Raw genomic sequence first — 23,101 nt, forward strand, 5'->3', positions numbered from 1 at the left:
CTTTGACTGTGCTCGTGAAAACATAGCTTTTTTTCCCTATAGTGACTCATATTTCAGCCCAAAGTTCGTACAATGAAGGTTCTCCCTTCGCCTTCCCAAAGGCGACTTTTGTTTCGATAGAGTTTCCCCCCAAAAAAATCCTTTAACAAAAGGTGATGTTTTACGGAAGTAAAGATGCCACCCTGAGGCGCAACGGAGACCGGGAAACGACCTACGACAACAATGCAGACTTGAGTGTCAAGAATATAACAAATAGAAGAAAATGAGAAGTACGTGGAAACACAAAAAGTATACATTTTTGTTTTGCTTTTTGTATATTTGACCCCGCTAAAAGCAAAACATCAAGGTTTTCTTTTTTTCCTTTTTTGTTGTCAGTCCGGCACTTATTGCTCTCGCGAACACTGTCTGCAAGCGAACATTGATAAGCAAGAAATGAACTACGAGCTGGATGACCTTTCAAAATGCCAACAAAGTGTCTCCCAACGTTGAGTGCCTTTCTGAACGCAACTTATTTGAAGAAGGTGCGACCACTGCCGTAGCTATTTTGTGGGTTCTTTTTGTTATCCATTCACTCATATCCGTGTCCTAAGTTCGTTTATAGTGAACTCCCCATATAGGGAATATGGATTGTAGTTAAACGATGCGTCTAAGGTGCGCCGCAGGTTGTAACATTCAGCGATGTACCTATTGGCGAAGCGCTTTGACCCGTATGTCACCCCCAAGGCCTGTGCACATACCCACAGGCCTTGTGGGCATGTTCATGACATCCTTTTTAATAGAGCGCGGGGCACAGTTTAATGAAAAAATACCAACAATTAGTGAAGTGACGTCAAGTGCCGGACCTCTCCCGAAAGCAGTGGTCAGAGGATGCGAGCTTGACCCACTTGGGCTTTTGTGCTGAGCTGGGCACCGTGCATGCTGCATTGTTCATACAGGCTAGAATGGTAACAAAAGAGCCCCTCCTCCCCCTTCCTCCCCCTCACCAGAGAACACGAACTCCAGTCGAACGCTGACGCCGCGTTTGGTTAAGTCAGCCGCGCGCTGAGCCATTGTTTTTGTTGTCCCCATCCAACTAATTCTAAAGTTAACCGCTTGGGGCGCCACGGTTTAATCTCCTCCCATATAGCTAAAGCGACCTCTTTCTTGTTGTCCCAGAAATGTTTTGCAACATCTATCAGTGATATTGCCACGCCCGTTGCCCAGCGAGCGCGTGGCCGAATGGTCACCAAGCTTGGCTCTCGCGCGGAGCCTCCGGGTTCGATGCCAGGGGGAAGACTCCTGTTTTGTTTATTTTTTCAACTTGACATTCTGGTAAGTTTGAGAATTTTGTCGTCTAATCGAGTTACGAATGTTCTACGTGCCGTACTTTCTACGCCGACTGTTCCAGAAACACACGCGGGTACAAAAGCTGCTCCGAGTGGCGGTCCGGAGTAAGTCTCGTCCCAGCGCTCGATCCTGCTGTTTCGCCGACATTGGCGCCTGCGACGCTAGTCTTTGTCTATTTTGTTTTGGGCACAAGTTCCTTAAACTTTAGTTTGTTCAGCTACTCGCCGCCTCATCATTTTCTATTCGTGACAATATTTTGCTCCTTATGGTCAGACTGCAAAAATAGCCCTACGATACTTTTTTTTTCCCGTTTTGTGTTGTTGCGTGCTAATAAACCATTCTGGTAAGCCAGGTTTGCGCAGCTGTATAATAGTCGTTGTCACTGACGTCGATACAAATTACGCAATGAGGAAGTATCTTCAAAAGTAATTGAATTACATTTCTAAGTATTTGTACTCTACTCAAGATACTTCACGGTGAAAGTAACTTGAGTAGTATTTTAAATACTTTATGAAGCACGTATTTAGTAACTTAACTTAAATACTTTTATCGAGTATTTTGTCCAACACTGCTTGAGGCTATGCTCAACGAAATGAAACAGAGAATGGATAACCACGACAAGGCATTCCAGAACGTATTCGAGCGGCTCGAGCGGCTCGAACAGCGCGCCAATGGACAACAGTTATAACATCGTCGTGTGGCAGTGGAATAGCGGAGGACTTTGCGCCCGGATCAACTCGCTCAAGATGTTGATCATGGACACGGAAACTCCTCCGGACATTATAGTAGTACAAGAATCTGGAGACAAATGTAACCTGCCAGGGTACGCAAGATTTGATGCAGAAGTTCAGCAAACCGGAAAAATGATTCATAGTTTTGTCAGACATCTCCCAGTCAAGCAACACGAAGTAGACCTGGATGAATCGCTGAAAGCAATAGTCACGGAAATTATACAGAAGAAAAAGAAGCACAAAAGCTTATTCGTCTGCAACGTTTACTCGAACCCCAAAGACACCACGAGAGTAGGCGCCAAGGTCTTTGCGGAGACGAGCCGCGTAGCGGGTGAAAATCCGACACTGGTGCTGGGCGATTGCAATGCGCACAACACCATATGGGGCTACGACAGAGACACACCAAGGGAAGGGAAATCGCCAACCAAGCCGAGTTGCACGAAGCTTCTCTCCTAAACGAAGTTCCGGACTACACCAGGATCGGAAACAGTGCTCAGAAAGACACGAACCCGGACCTCACGTTTGGTATCAACACCGAAGATTACACGTTGCTGAACACGCGTGAAAATCTCGGCAGCGATCACTACGTCATCGAGACAAGAGTCCCCCTGCCCGGATACAAGAGCGCAAAATTCCCAACGCAGAAATGCGCGGACTGGGACAAGTTCAGGCAGAAGCGGAAAGACAGGCCGTTGCACACGATTGAAGAATTGTGCGCACAGCTAGTCGAAGATCACGAGTCTGTTACAACCGAAGTAGAAAATCCCATTCAAGCCCGGACTATGGACAGTAGACTCCAGCATATGCTAGAAGCTTACCGCTTTATATACATACGATGGAGGAACACCGGAAAGCGGTACCGTAAATTGAGAAAAAGAGCGGCCAAGCTCAGTAAGGAGATTGAAGAACACGCTCAGAAATTAAATCAACAATAGTGGCAGCAAATGTGTGACAAACTGCAGGGAAGGCTTCATACCAAGAGTCCATGGACCCTATTTAGGCGCATGTTGGCGCCGGAAGATACTAAACTCGAGAAGCGCAAACTCCTAGCGAAACTCGTCAGAGACCTCAAGGATGAAGAAATCTACAACAAACTCAGGACGCAATACTTAGAATCGCTGCCATCTACTACTTATATTCCAGTGGAATACGAAGGGGCCATAAACGACAAGTTGGACGCGCCCATCACCGAGAGCGAAGTCAGAAAGGTCATGGCTGGAGTCAAAACGACTTCAATACAAGGCCAAGACAAGAATACAAACCGCATGCTACGAAACCTCGACGACAATTCTGTGGAGCGAATCGCGGAATACTTTAACGAGCTATGGACCAGCGGAAACCTTCCAAGCAGTTTCCAACACGCCACGGTCTGCTTTATACCGAAACCGGGCAAGACACTCATGTTGGAGAACTTGCGCCCGATTTCCCTCACATCTTGCGTGGGCAAGCTGCTGGCACGCGTCATTCAAGTACGTGTTCAAGAGTACATGGAGGAGAACAACCTGTTTACGCACCAGATGTTCGGGTTTCGAAGACACTTGTCGACGCAGACGTGTTTATACAGCCCAGAGAAGAAGAAGACAGTAAGAAATGGACCGCCCTAAGAGCACTCGATCTGAAGAAAGCCTTTGATCGCAAATCACACCCGGCTATACTCAGACAAATATCGGAGCTGGGACTAGGGAAGCGAACGTACAACTATGTTGGCTCGTTCCTATCGGATAGGACGGCAAACATTCAGCTAGAAGGAGACACGTCCGAAACCTTCCCAGTAAATGTTGGCAGCGGAACTCCTCAAGGAGCAGTAATATCTCCGCTCCTCTTCAACATCGCCATGCTGCCAATGTCGCGGAAACTTAAGCAAGTCGCGGGGCTGCAGCACGCAATCTACGCTGACGACATCACGATTTGGCCAGCACACCACTTAGTCACCATACATAGGGAAAGTGATGAAAACCGGCGTAGAAATTGCCAAAGAAGTGCAAAGATGGGTCTGGAGCTTGCAACTGAAAAATCGGCGCTTCTAGTCAGACCACCGTCGCAGAGAGCTCTAAGAGAAAAGATGAAATTCTACCTCAGGCTGCTAAAAATCGACGTACCGAGAGCCAAAAAAGTTCGAGTTCTCGGCATGGCGGTAACCATCAAGAGGGAGCAGAGCAGTCTCATCGTGGACATCAAGAGAAACGCCGACAACGTAGCGATACTCGTGAGAAGAGTACCACGAAAGAGCTACGGATTGCAGGAGAATGGAACATGCCGACTGGTCCAAGCCTTCGTCTTCAGCAGGATAATGTACGCGGCGCCGTACATGTACCTGACCGAGGCTTTGATCAAGCAACTCAACGGAATTGTGAGAAAAGCTTTCAAGATAGCACTGGGCATACCAGTATCCACGTCTACAGAAGCGATGGAACAACATGGAATATACAACAGCTTCGAGGAAATGAGATCTACACAGAAGCAATCGCAAGTCCTACGGCTCTCTAGAACAGAAACGGGACGCAGCACTCCTCAGAGAATCAAGGAATGTGAACAACACGTCCTCACAAGCAGAAATGGAATATCCAAAGAATGGAAGGATTCGGTACGAGTCCCGCCCCTACCGAAAAACATGGACACCGAGAGAAACAAGGACAGGAGAGAAGCCAGAGCCAAAGCGCTGGACAAGTTCTACGGCGACCGGAAACATGTTTACCACGCGGACGCAGGCCCATGCCCAGGAACATGGAACAAGTACGTGATAGCAGTCTGCAGCACCAACGACAAGACTACGGCCTCCGTCTCTGCGGAAAATATTGACGAGGCAGAAGAAGTAGCCGTCACCTTGGCCTTAACCATAGCGGCATCCAGAACCCAACAAGCCACAATCACCTCAGACTCGAGAACGGCCATCTTGAACTTTGGTGATGGAAAGGTTGGCAAGGCAGCCTGCAAGATCCTTCAGAAAGAAGAAGACACCGCAGACAAGATCGAGATTCTCGTTAACCTGGGTGCCCGGACACTCTGGACACTCGAAGAATGAAGAGGCCCACGCACTCGTAACCCGTGCACATTAAATCCGGGCGACGAGTTGCCGAGCCACAACGGACGGAGACCACTGCTACGGGGCCTCGTTATACGACAGAGGCCCTCGAGCGTACAACGATATTCTAAGAAGTATCCGAATGCAGCGCCAGTTCATGGGCGCCCCTCATAAGCGGTTCTCGCGAACCCAAGAATCGACGTGGAGAAGACTTCAGCTACATAACACCCTAACTCCCGGCATGCTGAGCAGAATCTGGCCGGATCTCTTCAGCGACAAGTGCGAGGAATGTGGTAGTGTCGAAGGTGGCTGGGCGCACACGTATTGGATGTGCCCGAGCAACCCGATACCAGCCACGCTCCAAAGCAGACTGGACGATCAAGACGAAGATCTTCCCTGGTGTGTGCTCCTGGCCGCAGAGGACTACGAAACACAATTGGCAGTGATTCTAAGGACACTAGAAATAGAGCATTGTTTAAAGACCCGATTGTCGGAAAAAATATCCCTCCCTTATTTCCCCCTCCCCCTCTTACCGGACCTTCGTTTTAGGCATAAGCCCATTTAATAAGGTTCAATAAAGTTGCTGACTGACTGACTGACTGACTCTCGATTACGGATCGGTGCCACTTGTTCAGAGCAGGCTCTATGACAGTTTCGTAACTGACTCGTTCTAGTGACGTTGGCCGTCCCGACCCGAAATGTCATGTTCGCCCGCGTCCCGCGATCAACCGCCCTTTCCCGTGTGCCATCTATCGTTGTGAGCACACGACGCTTCAATTTCGAGTTTGCAGTTATTTTAGGGCCCTTTTAGCGATCTCAAATTTCTTGAAACGGTGTGAGGTCGAAGGGAACGCGTAGTGGACTTTGGTGAGCGACGTGAGAGGCCACGTCGTGCGGGTTCTGCGTGAAAGGCTGCCCTGGCGGAGACACAACCGAAACTACGGAACAGACACCAAACCCAGTTGTTTTGACTGTTTGACTATTTCCCTCTTGAAGTCTGAGAGGTCGTCGGGCATTCAAAAAAGAAAACGTCGTCCGATTCCCGGACTCACTGATCATCCTGAGTGCTGCATGTGCCGAGAGCCGCGCCGCCGCCATGTTTTCGAGGGAGGATAAAAAATCAGGAGGCGACATCACTCCGGAATCTGGTTTTCGGTATAACAAAAAGAAGGGCAGTAGTGCCTTTGAACTTGCGTTAAAAAAGAGGTTTCACGAATGCCGTTATTAAATATTATAGAAAAGTCGCTTACAAAAGCTTCTGAATTTCATAATGTTTGAATACACAAAGAAAAGGAAGCGAGGAAGTGAGATGACGCAATAATCCCTGGAAAGGGAGAACAAAAGTTACAAAGGACAAACACAAATCTCCAAACACAGCTAGGTCACTGGTGCCCGACCAAAAAAATCCGCCTGGTCCGGGTATCGAACCCGGGACCTCTCCCATTACAGGTGGAGCGCTCTACCAACTGAGCTAATCAGATCTTTTTTTCTTTATTAACTGAGTTTACCAGATGAGGGTGAGAAAAGCGTCACATATAAAAAAACGCGCTCGCGTGTAGGAAAATTTCTTTTTCGCGTTGTGGTACGTTTGTGCGTGTCTATGACTCCTTGCATCGTTTTAGACAACAAAAATGAAGGACGTTTACAAATCTCTGTAACGCGAAACTAGAGTGCAGCTCTTGGGAAGAGGGGGAGGGTACGGAGGGGAGGGTATGCACCTCCTCTCTCCTCCTCCTCTCCTTCCTCCGGTAAATTTCCCCGCTAAATTTAAATAGTGAAGTTTCCCCGCTAATTTTAGCGGGGAAATTGACGTCACGTGACCTCAATACCCATTCAGTACCCCCACTAAATTTAGTTGGGAAAATGACGTCACATGACTTGGTGTTATGTCACCCATGAACAATTTCAGTTTCTCCGCTATCTTTAGCGGGGAAATGGACGTCACGTGACCTACACACCAACTTAATTTCCTGCTAAATTTAGCGGGGCGGTGACGCCGACGCCGACGGCGACGCCCCTCAACACGGAAACCGCAGGGAACACATGAGCAGCAAAAACGGGCGCCGCGCGCTAATTCCTAACAGCCCAAGACGCTGTGGCGTGGACCTATGCCAAGCCGTCACGTCACAGCGTGCGCGCAAGTTGCCACGGAAACTGCCGCGTTGTTTATTCCTATAAACCGTGTTGGGCAGCTGTGATTAAAACATGGCGCTGAAACTGGAATAAATATAACTAGATGCCCCGGCACGGTTTAGAAAGAACAAATGACAAATGGGATTTTATTGAGATGCACGGGCCATTACAGTATGGAACCTCAAACCCGGATTTTCCTACCAATATTTTAACGCGTGCAGAGAGGAGATCGGTGAAGCGCTCCTCTAGAACTCTAGATAGGCGCTCATTCACATTATATTTCTGTGCGAGACGCGGTGACGGCTGTCCAGCGTCTAGCTGGGCCATATTCAGTTATTGTAGTGCTTGATCATCCTTCAGACACCTCAGGAAGGTACAGGGGGTTGGGAAGACAGCAGTCGACGTTGAACTGCAACGAGAAACAAAAAAGTGCAGATTAATATAAAATATGACTGAAAATACTGACCATAGCATATTAAAAGAGTGAGGAGCGAAGCAACTGTAACGCACCTGGAAGCCTCGATGCCAGGCTTTGACAGCGTTGTTCGTGCGTGGTACATCTTGCTGCACGGCATCATGCACGGACCAGAGGCTTGGTGGGAACATGGCCGTCTGAACGCCATTGCGCCTTCGGCGACCAGCGTAGGCGTCTTCGAATAACAGTGTCACAAAAAAAAAATTACAGGGTATTTTTGACCGCAAAAATAAACTAGGCATCGCCGAACGCTCATTCTCCGCCCAAAGATAGCGCCAGAGGTCACAACCAGATATCAAGGTTTCAGCCCGATCCGATACCTTATTCAAAAGTTATAAGTGATTTTCTGAAAATTTCCATGGGGAAAATGGCGCCCATTTTTGCCTGTTTTTGGTTTCTGGTGCCATAGAGCCCCACGTATTTGAAAACTCCGTCGGCCGCCATTTTCCCATTGAAACTTCCAGAAAACCGTCTATAACTTTTGATTAAAATACCGGATCGGGCTGAAACTTCGGCATCTGGTTGCGACCTCTAGCGCTACCTTTGGGCGGATAATGAGCGTTCGGCGGTGTCTAGTATATCTTTGCGGTAAAAAAAAAAAGAAAAAAGAAAAAAAAAACATGTAATTTTTTTTTCTGGCACCCTGTACGTGACCAGATCGGTGGCCTTACTAGGAAGGACCCCAAGAAGCTCGTCAAAGGCATCTGGAACCTCGGCAGGTGGCAGGAACACCAACGCATGTAACATTCGCATCTAGAAAAGACAATGCTTATTGGCACATACGTCGATGGAATATTTTGTTGGCTTAGGGTTACCAACCGTCCCGGAGTTTGCGGGACTGTCCCGACTTTTTATAAAGCGTCCCGAGTCTCGCATCGTCCCTGGCACGACAGCTACATGTCCAGGATTTGGTTCAGACCCTCCAGTTAGAAATTTTATATGTCCTCCAACACACGCCCAACGACGTGCGTCACGCTGTGAAACACGAATAGCACGAATCGCACGAAGCAATGCTGCTCTGGCTAGCGTTGGCTGCGAGAGGCTTTAGCCATTTCAGCATGCAAGCCATGGCAAGCCGAAAGTGGCTCCAGCGATATGGTGGCTACCAGCGACACTGGTGCCGCTGGAGCCGCGGCGAGCAGCACCTGTGATCATCATCATCGTTTGTATAAACCCGTTGTGTCTCGCAACCGTCGTGGCTCCCTTTCCTCCCTTGCGCTGCACTCATTGCAGGTTTTCGCCGTTGCTGTGATATAAAGTTAGGAACATATGCTCTTCAGATTTTCTTGTGTGAACAGTTTATGCCGGAGTTTACGCCCCTGTGGAGACGGTATCTTGGCTATGAAGAGTTCGCGGGGAGACAAAAGAAATCGTATGCGTGTCGAACTTGTCCAGGCAGAGTTGCATGTAAAACCGAACTTCCGCGTCAGGTGCGACAAATTTTACGAGTACATTCTCCAGCTAGAGGAAGTGTTCTGAGCAGCGTTTAGTCAGCAGAAGTAAAGGCGTCAATAGGCTACAGCAATAAAGGAACGACGGATTGAATGATTTATGTGGAAATTGAACTTTAAGATGCCGCAATAAAAAAAAGAACTGATACCGCTAACTCCCTGTGTTAGTGTACGCACCCCCCCCCCCCCCCCCCCCCAGTCCCGACTTCTTTTATTAAAGGGTTGGTAACCCAATACTGGCTTGACATGCACCTTTGTTATTCTGCGATCATATGCATTTTTAAACATTTTTGTCATAAAGAAAAGAGGCAGCGACACAACTGGTTGTTTATTCACTTCCCTATTATAAGATAATAGGGAAGTGTAGTAGATCGTTTTTCTCCTCCGCTACGGTATCCCCGAAGAAAACGCCGCAGCTGCGCATGCGCGCCGCCAGCCTTGTCTGCATAGTTCAAAGTCTTGTGGCGGATTACGGAGCGCTATCCGGGTGCTTAGCTAGTTGCGGAAACGGTCTACTACTATTCCCTAATAATCCATATATTCAGATGAACCAACCTTACTGAATAAGTGAAATAAGTAATAAAAACGCGTAGAAGAGCTAATAAACGAATGAAGAATTCGGCGTTTAAAGTTTGTTTGTTCTGGTGATCGGGCTTCGGTAATACTATGAGTTTGTGAAAATATGCTACAGCATATGACGTTCCAAAAGAAGAACGATTTTTTCTGGGAGGTTTCATGACACGGTAACCCGAATAAAGTATGAGAGTATCAATATGATTATGACTTACTTTCAAGCTTGGAGAATGTGACGTAATTACCTGAACAGCAAAATCTTGGCGGTAGCGCGCTTGCATGCCCGACTTGCACAGCTTCCGCTACACCGATTGGCACAGTTGAAAGAAACGGGAACCGGCCAACTCGTCACCAGAAAACTGGTCACAAAAAAACTAAAGGGAAAACTTGTAACACTGGCCCTTTCGTACGAGGTCCCATAGTCACAGCAGTGCCCGGACACTGTCATAGACCCAATGGAGTCGATTTCTAGGAAAACTGGGCGCTCAGCAGCGCTTCCGTGGTCGGAGGCGCTCATTACTGCAACGAATCGAAGCCTCATTGCTCTATTAATAGATTTCGAAACTAAAATAAGCAGCGATAATTATGTCCATAAAATGAAGCGCTAACGTATTAATAATTACTTTTGACGCCGTCGAGCTAGCTGGAGCGGCTTCCTAGCCGTTTGCGAAGACAAAGCCGCTCAAAATCCAACATGGCGCAGCCCTTCCATCGTGCCCTGCCGCTGCTCCCTACCGTGGTACCGCCGGTACTGCGGTAGGTTTTGTTTGGAAATTTACGGTTCGCGCGTGCCATACCACGTGTTATGGAAAAGAATTGTAAGTTCTGCTTGCCTACCTAGTGTCCAGCAGTTGACAGTCCGTTACGTCGTCGGCGTCTTCCAGGGAATCGAAACAGATGCAGCATTTTTCGCACTCGTTGACGCATTTATTCAGTCATTTGCATGACAAGAAAAAACAATTTACACTGTCACTTTATACAAGCGTTGCTATGCGGAAAAAAATTAATAATGAGCGCAGTATCTACGTTAGCAAGAGGTGCTACAGTGAAGATACAACGTGCGACACTGTTAGCTCGAACATGACATAGCTTTTTCACTTTGAAAGGCTATCGGCGCTAGTTCGCCAAGTGACTACTTATAGTTTCGTAAACCTCAGACGCAACTATGGCGCGAGAATATCGGTCTTCGCGATTGAAAAACAAAATAGTCATGTCTCGCTAACATGGTCGATCGTTTCGGTCACGAAGCTATAAATGTCATTTTCGGGGACTGATATGTGTCCCCATACTATTCTAACTCGTCACGTTAATTAAAGAAACCCGAAGTACGTACTATGGACAGCTAGCTTGGGAGCGAAATGGATAAATACATGTTTTTTTATCTTTTTATTGTGGTCTCTGTAAAGACAAACGCAAAAAATGGGGGGAAGGGGGGGGGGGGGGGGGAATAGTGAGGCAAAAAAGAACGACGAGGGTAGAAAGTTGGGCGAGTTGGTGATTCATAATGATTAAAAAGCGCGACAGGACAACGGACACAGAAGGAGACACAGCACTGTGTCTGTGTCTCCTTCTGTGTCCGTTGTCCTGTCGCGCTTTTTAATCATCATAATCATTTTCAAAAAAGAATAGTAAAGCTCTTCAGTTACGGAATTTACCCAGAGCTGCACAATTGTCAGATATGACAATGGTGACTCAATGGTTACAATTTTCAGGGGTTTCCAGCCTGAATCACTTGCAGTTCTTTCCCTTTCCCAGTTGCAGATGACAAAAATAAACAACATACCACCTTCATTGTTTATTCTTTGTGATCTTGGCAGGGATCCAAGATTATGGATGACCAACATTATGGAGAATTGTTTTGGAAACTGGAGATATCCATATTAAAGAGAAAATACTGTAACAGCAAACAGAAATGTCTGTTTCCGTGACATGAAAACAGAATAATCATAATTTATGATATGTGTTACATAGAAGCAAACCCAGTGTGAAGTAAATATGCAGCCTTGCCGGAAAATTGTATGCAAACAGCCCTATTGGTGAGGCAGGCACAAAGCCAGGGGGGAGGCCCGTAGGGCCTGGCCCCCCCCCCCCCCCCCCCCCCCCCCGAAATCTTCCATTTTGCTAGGACCTCCTCTCCCCCCCTCCTCCCCATACAGCATTTTGTCATGAGCGGGCCCCCCCCCCCCCCCCCCGAAACAAAATCCTGGCTACGTGCCTGCGGTGAGGTATGTCTAAGAAGATATTTAAATGGTTATAGGTTGTGGATTCTCAAATACCAACTTGAACGTATGTTACGATAAAACATCAATTCTTTAACCTGTGTAATAAGACAATAATGCAAAATTTTAGTGGGTCAGATATTGTCCACCAAAACTTGAGATCTTAAAGAGTGGAACTCTCCAAATACGTTGTTTGAATTCTAGCTGCCAAAGGTCCTGGAGTCACTGGTTCGAAGCAACAGATATTTCCCATGAAAAAACTGTGAGTGCGCAGGCGAGCTGGTGGATGTTGATCATAATGTAGAAAACCCGAGACTGTGGTAAAAGCAAGGAAACGGAGTCGAAGAAGAAAGACAGGGGAAAAGGATGTCTCAACGTTCTTTTCCCCTGTCTTTCTTCTTCGACTCCGTTTCCTTGCTTTTACCACAGTCTCGAGTTTTCTACATTAAGATATTTCCCCCCTTGCCCTCCCACCCTAAAAAGAAAACTGCCTAGAGGTTGTTGGCCACCAGCAGGCTAACAACGTGTCTAAATAAAGTGGATGCTCAGAGGCTTCTGTTAGTCTATGATCTTGCTCCATAAAAATCGTGCGAGGAGCAACCTGCTGACGCAGTGGACAACATTGTCTCTCGAGGGTCTCAAGAAGCACAGCCAAAAGATTTCATGCCTAGTTGAAAGCTCGTGTCATTCTGACTGGTCCATGCAAATAAACAGTTAACACAATGAATTGTAACTCGGGCAAACTTATTCGTTGCTTACTTACAGACTTGAACCAAAATCTTTAGAGACCTAATAATGTGTAGATCTAGCTCTCTGTAGACCACTTTGGTATTTCCCATTTCTCTTGGCCTCTTGATGAGCTTCCGATACCTGTCGCTTGCACCGTCAAGTTGAACCACGAGTTGAACCAGGTTTTCTTGGTGTGGCCACCGAGATCCTGTGATGCCCATGGGATGGACCAGCCACTTCATTGCTCTTTCTCATTTTTGCTGTATGTGTGTTCTCTATCCTCTCAGGATCTGCACAGCACAATGTAAGAACACATTAGTTTGTCTCGTCACAACACATGAACTTTCAGAAGAGAAACAGGGCTATGAAATATTGCAGAGGGCTGCTCCTACTATCCTTTTGTTTTTGTTGTAATTCTCTTTGCCCCAGCCACTCTCGTTTTACATCACAGTTGATCGTAGATTAGACTGCATAGATCACTACGACAGAACCTAGCATGCTGATGGTTACATATTCAGGAAGCTTGATAGGTTGGCCAACAATCAAGTGCACTTTACAAAAAAGTTACCACGGACATACCTTTTGTCTATTGGGGTTCCCTGTCCCTGAGGCTTGGAGTGATTTTCATGCCTTGAGAATCTGTATGAATACACAAAAAAAAAAAAAAAAAAATGCAAATGATGCTCTTTTATGTGCAACAAACTAAAAAGAAAAAAAAGCCTAACGCGAGTTTTAATTGTTTTGAGGGGAGTGCGTTGGGAGGTGTAAAAAATTTCGAAAGAATTATACATGAAAGGACGGATAGCACATCGCGATCAAGCTCTGCTGTCTGCATTCCACCTTTCTATGTTTTACTATCCAGCTTTCTATTTATTTCTGAAAGAAATAAAACGTGGCAAAACTAGTCGCAGGGCTGTGAAAGAATCTACACGAGATACATTAATAAAAACGAACAGATATTATAAGATGTGAACTCCGAAATATTATAACTGGGAGAAGAATATTTATATAGAGACTACAATTTACTCGACGGGGATCGACACTGCTGTGAGCGAGATCGACGAGAGGTAGAGGAGGTGATATTTCGCCAAAAGTCTACAGATCATAAAATATTTGCAGGACGGTCTTCATCCACAAAACCGTGCTAAGAACGCTCGCCGAAATGGGTACATCGCGATGAAATCACGGTGACATTTTGTAAATTTCAAAAATGAAACGATATATTCAATTACCTAAAAGAGTACAAAACCCTCAAATGGTGTCATTTGTGGCTGGAAGATCAGCTTAGGAAAAGTTTCCATTGGGGTGAAAACTTTCGAACTCACCGTCGTCAGTTGGGATCCGAACGAACGGGTGCTTCTTGTCCCCGACGCTGCTTGGGCACGACTTTGCGTAACCGCACAAATGAGGTGGTTCCAAGACACGAAAAGCTTTCCATTTGCCCGAAAGTGCGAGGCTCGCGCAATGCGATGATCGGGGCGCCGAAGCTTGACGCTCCGAAGGCGAGCGAAAGAGCAAGCACCGAGCCACCGAGCCAACCGAGCAGACCCACGGACGCCTCCACAACGGTCCACCGGTTTCAGAACGCGAAGAGCGCAAGCGCGCATGCGCACAGGCAGCGGTTTCGTTTTAGAAACGCAAAAAAAAAAAAAAAAAAAAAAAGCAAAATTTCGAGAGTGTGATGTTGAATTGAACTTTTAAAAAAATATGTTATATTTTTAGGAATACGTAATTTGTATTTAGTAAATTAATATACAGTAATAACTAAAGTTGAATGCGGTTTAATTCATTATTGTTTTGTTTAGTTTTTAGTAATGAGCGCCTCCGACCACGCGAGCGCTGCTGTACACCTCTATGGTGGCGCCATCCGTGTTCGAGCCGCGCAACTCGCTCTGTGTCCGGAGGTTGGTCACAGGAACACTCGTCAAGGGGGGCGATTCGTCACCGGAACACTGATTGCAAGGTTGACCCCGTACAGAGAGAATACGTTTGACTTTGTTTCACAGAAATGGACTAGGGTATGATGATAAAGATAGTAAACAGGCGAGCTAGTTTAAAGACTATAGGGTTCAGCGTCCTCGTGCAGCAATTATGTTTTTTTCTTTCCCTTGTTTTACACAATGGGAAAGGGTCCAACACCCGCGTGTAACAAATGAAGCCTGACCTGCGCTTATTTAGAAGGTAGGCCGTGTAGCAAAGATAACACCTTTGACCTTGTTTTACAGAAATTGTCTAGGGTCCAATGTCCTCGTGTAGCAAACGCTTTTTTTTTTCTTTTCTCTTGTTTACACAAAGGAAAAACGTCCAGTACCCGCGTGTAACAAACGAAGCCCGACCTGCGCTTTTTTAGAACTGGGATAACCATGCTTAAACTAATCATGCTTTGTCTAACAAAAAAAAACTTCGAACCCAGATTTTAACCAGAGCCGCCTAGAGGAGAACTGGCCCGTAAACGTGGGCTATATCAGTGTTGCCACATTAGGGCCAAATTGGGCTACTTTTTTTTTTTTTTTTCTAGTTAGCGTCAAAATTTCGTGGTTGTCTATGTGGCTATTTTTGGGTTATTTCTAAGGATGCGGCGAACTTTCGTCGAACCTCCGGTTCGACATCGAACTTCGAGGTTCGACTAGATAATTTTCAAACTTCTAATTAGTTTCGAAAAAAAAATCTTTTGGCTAGTTTAGAGGAGAAACAGGAAGTAGAAAGGCTTCAAACTTCTACAAACTTCGGGGTTTTCACAACGCGCAGGGTAGGAACGCTTGCAGAGTTCCAAGCGGTCTTCCCACAAACCCGTCTTCTACCCGGACGTAGACTGAACACTCCAAACGCTGCTTTGGTACCCATTGTGAAAATCCTTAGGCACCCAAGATCGTAAAAATGAAAAGTCCGCAGCTTCACCGTTAAACAATTGACTGCCTTCCAGTCGTCGCCCACACCTACAAAGGATAACAGAATCAGAAATAGTGTGTACCGGAATGGGGGACACTCATATTCGGCACAAAGAAGAGACGGGTTGGATATTGGTAAGAACCTTAGATATTGGGGGTTCTGGTTTGAATACAAAAGTGTTCTGCTTTTGTATTCTGTTCTTTTACTGTGTGATCATCCCCCGGGCTTCCCAGTCAAGCCGTCTTTGTGTGTTTTGTACTTCTGAAGACCTATGAAGGAAGGGTCAATGTGGTACGAATTTTCATCCATCCAAAGCTTTTTGATTAAAATTCTGAAGTGACATATTGTACATTCAAAATGGCGCATTTGAGAGTTAAGAGAATGTAACATGTTTGTATGTGTATGAGAAATTGTCAATAAAGGGCTTAAAAAACATTGTTATTAGTCTTGGCTATTTTGGCTATATTGTTTTCCGACTTTGTTTAGCGGTTTTTCTATAGTACCACCTGGCAACACTGGCCCTATAAAGAAGCTGCACGGAGAGTCTGGAAGTAACAAAAACTCAGCGTGGGCTTCCGTTGCTATTCTACGAGGGGTTTTCCTACACAGTTAGCAGAAGATGCGGTGCTGGTATTTACTGGGTATGTCAGGATCGTACTATCTGCAAGGTAAACATAACCTACTGACGAGTCCATTTGTCACACTCATGCTGGGGATACAGCTGAGACTAACATACTGAAAATCCGCCAGAGCGTGAAAAGAAATGCAGGTAAGATATTTTGTCTTTTTGTATTTTGGAAAGTGGCAGTGTTGTTTCTAAACTGTTTTCTTGTGCGCTACTTCATTGCAGAGGGTGGAAGCGACCCACCCCATCGGATCCTACTTGATGCGGCCGCTACTGTCAGTGAGCACACAGCTTCCCAGATGCCTTTGCCAAACATGCTGAAACGTACCATTCGGAAGTAAAGACAAGCACGCCGAAGTCCATACGTTCTCTCAAAACTGCGAGAGGGCATAATTCTAGCAAACGTGTACAAGGTGGTTCAAGTCTTTGTACCATATAAGTTCTCATTGAACGACCCAGTTAATTAATTTTGAGCAATACGTTTTATATATTTTCCAAGTGTCGGGGCTACATGACGAACCCTTTCTTGCTCATGAAGGCGGTTCTGGAGACAAGGACCACCATCTGGATTTCGGCACACCGAAAAATTTTGAGCGGCTTTCTACTACGAGGGCATGGTTCATGGACAGAACTTTCAATGTGACGCCGTCGCTATTTTACCACGTGTAAACTCTACGTGGGCTGTACCATGGTGCTGTGATCTCGCTTCTGTGCGTTTTGCTTCTGAACACGTGGGAGGAAACCTACCGGCGGTTGTGCATATTGCATGGCTCGGTTTTGCGTTTGTCGCACTTTTTATTTCGCTTTCAGATTTTTTCGGTGCTCCCCGGCCTCATGTCAAGAGTGGAGGTCGAGGTATTCTACTGCGACTTCTAGGCGGCCGTGATCGCAGCGTGTCGCAGGTATTTCTCTTAAGCGAGGGTTCAAGGATGTTTCTTTCGGGTCTATGGTAAACTCGTCACAAGCCCGGTCGTCGCAGGCCAGCTGGTCATAGGTGAACTGGTCAAGGAGGCTAACTCGTCAGAAGGCACCTCATACGAGGAATTGTCGTCACGCCGGAATAATCGTCACAAGGAACACTCGTGTCACGGCGTGGAGTTTGACTATAGGACTACGAATTTACTTCTGTTTATTTCTATGAATTCCTATGAGTATGAACCGTGTTGGTAGCTTAGATCAAAACATGGCGCTGATATTTAAATAAATATAACTAGATGCCATGACACGATTTAGAAAAAACGAATGACAAACGAAGTGTGATGACTGGGTCGGTTCCCGCCAATTTCATCGAAGCCGTTTCGTAAACACTGTTTTATCGAGCAATATGGATTCTGGCCAGATCGTTCCTCGTTTTTTAAAGTATTTTTTCTGTGCATCGGTTAAAGCTTATGTTCCTTTTTTTCCTTTCCGTTATAGTAACCAATGACCTTCTTCACTGATGTGGCCTAAGGCAGACTTGATACTATTTGGGAGGTGTGTAGTTAGGTGCAGAGACGGGGATCACATTGTTGCTGTTCGCAGGATTCAACTTTGAAAAAATGTCCTGTCTCCATGGAAAAGCTAACAAAAAAAAAACGAGTCCCCAGCTTTTTTTTTTTCGCATTTTGCAAATTTGTGGATTCTTCTGCCTCTTCCCCATATTTTTTTTAGAAAGTAAGCAATTCTTCTGGCGCTGAACGAGAACATTGGGCTTTACAAATATACGAACTCGCAAAAAGTGCAGCATCAGCGGTAAGGAAAGTGCGGACGTGAGTTTTAAATATAAGCACCCCAGTTCGGACAACGCCGAGAATATTAAATATTAATTAAAATATTTCGTAAATGAGCTTTTCTCCGCATTGGTCGGTTTTGCGGTGAGCATTTCACCGGTGAGCTTCTCCCTGGTGAGCTTTTCTCCACCGCCCAACAGTAACAGCCGACCAAGGGCTGATCGCAGCCAGGGTTGGGCAGAAATACTAAAAAATGTAGTTGGAAATACAAATACTGGGATACATTAAAATAGTAGGTAAAATACTGATACTGAAATATATCTGAAAAAGTGTATCGTGATACGTATCGGAAATACATTTTCAATGGAGACAAAAGTATTAGGAAATATAAATACAGGAATACGTTTTAGGGAGGGCAGAAATACAGATACAGAAATACTGATACTGCAATACATTTTTCGAATTTGTTTGAGACGCCCATTGAGATGAAGCTTGAAGTTGGGAGTGGAATTTTTTGATCCCGAAATTACTTTTCCGTAGGCGTGGCACTTTGCCGTGAAGGTAGTGGTTTTAGACGACGAGGATTCTTCAAGGGGCTTAAAGGGAAGATGGGGCACTTCTACATTTGAGAAAAAACGCTTGAATTGCATTCATTTGGCCTTTAGAATAACAGATATCACAATTATATTTCAATGCGACGCGCCGGAGAGCCATAAGAGCAATTTGAAAATAGGGCTGAAGCCCCGCCTCCCTAGCCTTGGCAAGCCAAAAGATCCGTCGATGACGTCACGGACAGCGACTGTCTTTCGCGTTTTTCTCGCGTTTAACAATACTTGCGCGGCAAACGGTTTGGGTATTCGGGTTCACCAGGGAAAAATACACTAGAATTCACTTCTAATTTTTTTCAAGAAGCTCCGTAGCTTCCCTTTAAAACGTTCCATCAAGGACTGACCGCGGTCTCTTCCCTGACATCCTGTCTGTCTGACGAGGGATGCGAAAGGACTTCGACCTCTCAATAAATTATATGTCATCCTAAATCCCACCAAAACGTCACAACGCCCCTGTCCAATAAGGACGCCCATGTCAACATTGATCACATGATGTTACGGTGGAATGAACTTGTATTCTTTATCTGTAGGTGTGGCCTTGACCATGAAACTTTACCACGTTGCTGTATGAAAGGACAATACGTACTTTCGTTGTAGGTTACCTCGTTGAAGATCATGCAGGCGCATTTAGAATTTTCGAGAATAGTGAACCACCTGAAACATTCTGGAACACATGCCTTATCTCCTGTTACGGCTGAAAGAACAATACGGTGGCATCCCTGTTGTGAAGGTCCTTCCTGCCGACCCTCCGCCACCGACGCATGGATTGCAGCCTTCAAGTTTCGGCTAGCATCATCCAAACAGAGGCCTCGTGGATTGCGACCTTATATTGCCGGCACAGGTGCGAGCCCTTCGATAAACAGCGCGCTCGAGACGAGTCGCATGTGTGCGAAGTCTGGGTCGGCACAGCGAGGCCACGTCTGGCCTCCTTTCTGGGTTTCGGATCACCAGAGCAGCGGGTCACGTTCACGTCGGCTGATGACGTACCCTTGAGCCGCGCAATATTACGGGCGCAGCCGCAGACGCTTTCGAATATGTGTTGAACTTCACCGCGTGGGTCATCCTATCTATTTCAAGTCAACCACCGCCAGGCTCGTGCTGCAACGAACTGTGACACAGCTTTGCCGGCTGGTGTAGTGTGTACGCTAAGGCAAGAGAGGCGGTTAGCCGCGGACATTGGATGCCAGCAAACAATGACTCAAGAAATTCATACCTAAGGACTTGCGGCAGAAGATGCTCCACTCCACTCCTGGCACGCCACCTGGTTCGAGTACCCGACCACGCAACACTTCTCAGAAGAGGGAAGAGGACGCATATAAAAATAATTCGGAGAATCGTAGGGAACCTCGATCGGCATGGTAACAATGCCCCAGCATCTCCTTGACCTAGCACCTCAGAAGTAAGAAATATAAAATAAAAGATTGATCCGTTCGGATTTTTTTTTTCGGGGGGGGGGGGGGGGGGGGGGGATATTTCTCAAGAGATGTATCGAAATACATTTTACCCTGATTGTATCGCGATACAAAGAAACATTCCAAATGTATTTCGATACAGGAATACAGATACTGGTCAAAAAAATGTATCGCGATACAGAAATACAGATACGAAATGTATTTCTGAAATACTATAGCGATACATTTGTACTGCGGTACTGCCCAACCCTGATCGCAGCCCAGACAGTCTAATCGACGAACATCACAATAGAATGTGTGCGGGTTCTTGTTTAAAACGTTCGCCTCTATTTCATAAAATACTGAATCAAGAGTGTGTTGGTTGGGGTCGAACAAAGAATCTTCAGCGCGAGACTTTCACAACTTACAAATAGCAACGTGTGAAGCCTACTACCAAAAAGTTTGTTCTGTTTTTAGCTTCACTGAATAAATTTCCGCAAGGTTTCTTTTATTATAGTAGAAATCAGCCTCCACAAGTTGATATGCAAAGCGAACGTTGAAGTTAAAACAAAATCGACGAACTAACGTATGTTTCCTCCGCATTTAAAATAAGTAAACATTTTTAATGCATCTCTGCAAAATATTTGAAATCACCAGATCAAATCACCTCTCCACCTCGAACAGAAAGAAATGGTAAGACAGTATCGACCCTTTGACGCTTCAGTAGCTTTTGTCTGCCTGCAGTTGCTACCTTCAGCCCTCACGCAAGGACCGCCGGAAGCGTGAAATCTTTCATCCCCATTTTCGAGACCTAAAACGCCAACAATGAACGGAACTAAAGTCCCTCGATGTTTTTTCAATCCAGGGACGTTAAACGGAACATCCTCCCAGCGACGCGCTCGGGTGATTCACGACCTACGACTCACACCCGCTCCAGCCGCAAAATATCTTCGCCGCCGAATGAAAAATGAAAAAAAAAGAAGAAAAAGAGACCTTCCCCTCGCATTTGTGCGACCCTAAAACACCAACAAAGAACGACGCGCTAAGGCGATTGACAACTGACTAATCATACCCGCGCTATACGCAAAATATCTTACCCGCCGAAAGAAAAAAAAGCACCCCTGCCTTTTGGGAGGCGTTTCCCCTCAAAATCCCGACCGTGATCTAAACGACCTTGAAGACGCAAGTAATCCAGGGCGCAATAACACATTACGCAATTCAAGAGGAAGTATTGCCGACACACTCATAGTTGACGGCAGCTGACGGTTGGAATTGTTAGATTTTGATGGGCTACAAACTTGGTTAAAATATATCACAATGAGAATCTCTGTAAAAAAGTTAATTGTTAGAGATTTATTCCAAAAGTCATGGTCTTTAGTATTGTGGCGCCTGAATTTGAATTTAGGCCCTGGTTTCTTTTTAAATGTTAATGAAGAACGGAACAAAAAAAGGTCATTTTTCAGTAAATTTAAGTTTGCGTAAAAAATTTTGAACTTTCAGATCGGGAAATGTAGCGTCACAATATAGAAGATGACAGTTTTTCATTATCTTTCTAATAAAACCGTTCCCAAGTCAATCCGTTCCGTGGTTTCTGAGAAATAAGGCAAAAAATTTGCAATTGGAATCGCACAGGGCTTGGGAAGCTGCAATATCCTCGATATTTTAGTGAGTGCGCAGGCGAGCTGGTGGAAATGAACCATTCTGATGTTAGCCTGAGACTGAGGCAGGAAAAGAGGAAGTTTCAAAGTAGAAGAAAAAGGAATAATCGAGGATACGTCTCTAACACAGCTAAAGACAAGTTTATTCGGTCACCATCTTATATACACTCCACAATCTTCACCACAGAACCTTCGCGACCTCCAAAGCCAAAAGATAACAAAGAACTCATCTCTTTCCACCACAATAATCAAACGACCTTGACAATTCAACAAAGATATGTCGATGACATTTTGATCTGTTCTTTTCGGGAGGGATTATCTGACACTCTGGAAGCATTGATCAGATCGGCAGCCCCGGAACTGAGGTTTACAGTCGAACGACCCATGAATGGTAAACTGCAGTTTTTAGAGCTTATGATTCACAATGAAAAAGGGCTATGTTGGGAATATGGAAAAGAAAACGCAAAACCGCTGCTATCAAAAAACAGTTGCCATTCAAAAACAGTCAAAGCAGGTATTGTCAAGTCTTTAATCACAAATGCAGTAGAGAGATCATGTACACATTTCTTGGCTGAATCAGTGGAAAGACAGTGGAGAAGGCTAAACAGGGCTGGTTATCAGGATGAATTCGTAAGGAAGCAGTTATCCGTAAAATTAGCAGACAAATGTAGAGGAGAACCAAAGCAAAGGCCAAAAAATAGAACTACTGTAATTCCGTACCATCCCAAAATTTCTCACAACTTAAAGGCTTGTGCCAAAAAGTTCGATGTTGATCTGGTTTTTAGTTCGGACTATAAGTTGAGTAAGCTCACGCCCTTCCACAAGAGTGTAAGGGAATGCGCAAAAATGCATCGAGAAAAGTCTATTCCGTGTGATAATGGAGTGGTATACGAAATCCCCCTGGAATGTGGTTCTAAGTATGTGGGTCAAACGTCGAGGTGTATAAATGATAGATTGACTGAACACAAAAGAAAAGTCAAAAACAACGCGACTGATTCGGAAATAGCGAAACATGTTCAAGAATGTAATGATTGTATACCACGCTGGGCCGAAACAGAAATAATACATAGGGAAGTAAACGACATCAAAAGGGTTGTAAAGGAAACAATAAGAATGAAATCAATGGGCAACTGCATTAGTCAAGTGTCGTTACAGCTTAGCAGCAGTGCAGAAACCTTGTTGCGGATTTGAGAGTTTTGTTAAGTGTTGTTGATTGTGAAAGGGTGTAAGTGGTTTCCTCCTTTGTGTCTTCGGGTTGGGATCAGGTGGATTGGTATCTTTTGTTACCGGGTTGTTTTGGGATTGTGGGCCGGGGAGGACAGGAGGGTTTGGGGCCAACACATCCATCGTGCCATTACATCCATCGAGCCAATACGTCCAATTTCGTGCCATTGCATCCATCGTGCCCGTACATCCATAGTGTCAGCACATCCATCATGCCATTACATCCATTTTTGGCCAGTTCATCCAACGTGCCATTACATCCATCATGCCGTTACATCCATCGTGTTATTACATTCACCGCGCCATCACATCCATCGAGGCACTTCATCCAAAAGCGT

General features: G+C 45.6%; 1 non-coding gene across 1 annotated transcript; it reads right to left on the reverse strand.

Moving 5' to 3' along the window:
• Nucleotides 1–6,486: 6,486 nt before the first annotated feature.
• Nucleotides 6,487–6,560, reverse strand: Trnay-gua. The gene has a single exon. It is a non-coding gene; the product is annotated as a tRNA-Tyr (tRNA).
• Between the last annotated feature and the right edge of the window lie 16,541 nt (nucleotides 6,561–23,101).

This window comes from Ixodes scapularis, unplaced genomic scaffold (assembly GCF_016920785.2).
Source record: "Ixodes scapularis isolate PalLabHiFi unplaced genomic scaffold, ASM1692078v2 PGA_scaffold3__209_contigs__length_174095766, whole genome shotgun sequence".
Classification (NCBI taxonomy): domain Eukaryota; kingdom Metazoa; phylum Arthropoda; class Arachnida; order Ixodida; family Ixodidae; genus Ixodes; species Ixodes scapularis.